We start from the raw sequence: 357 nt of genomic DNA, 5'->3' as shown, positions 1-357 counted from the left end.
TCTTCAGCTGTAACTATCAAATAAAGGCAATAAAAAGCCAATAATAATAATAATAATAAAATAAAAAAAACAAGACCATCAGTGAGAAGATATTCTATATCTATTTCTTCATAGTTATTCTTATTGGCTACCACCTGGCCAGATTTGATCATATTCCCCTTGAAATCAATGAAAGGAGGCAGTGGAAACACTAATTTTTTGTTTGTCAACAGGAGTCTTCAGAATCAACCCAAAATCAAAGTTCCTTAAAGCTGCTTAAAATAAAAATCATATTAACAGAACCTTTTCTACATCGCTACCCAAATCTCAAATAAGAATTATCTTATTGGATTATTATTGGTTTAATAACTTATGTTA

This window comes from Morone saxatilis, unplaced genomic scaffold (assembly GCF_004916995.1).
Source record: "Morone saxatilis isolate NCDOM2014 unplaced genomic scaffold, NCSU_SB_2.0 Contig22, whole genome shotgun sequence".
Taxonomy (NCBI): domain Eukaryota; kingdom Metazoa; phylum Chordata; class Actinopteri; family Moronidae; genus Morone; species Morone saxatilis.
The sequence above is the reverse complement of the archived record's forward strand: the minus strand, read 5'-3'. Positions refer to the sequence as shown.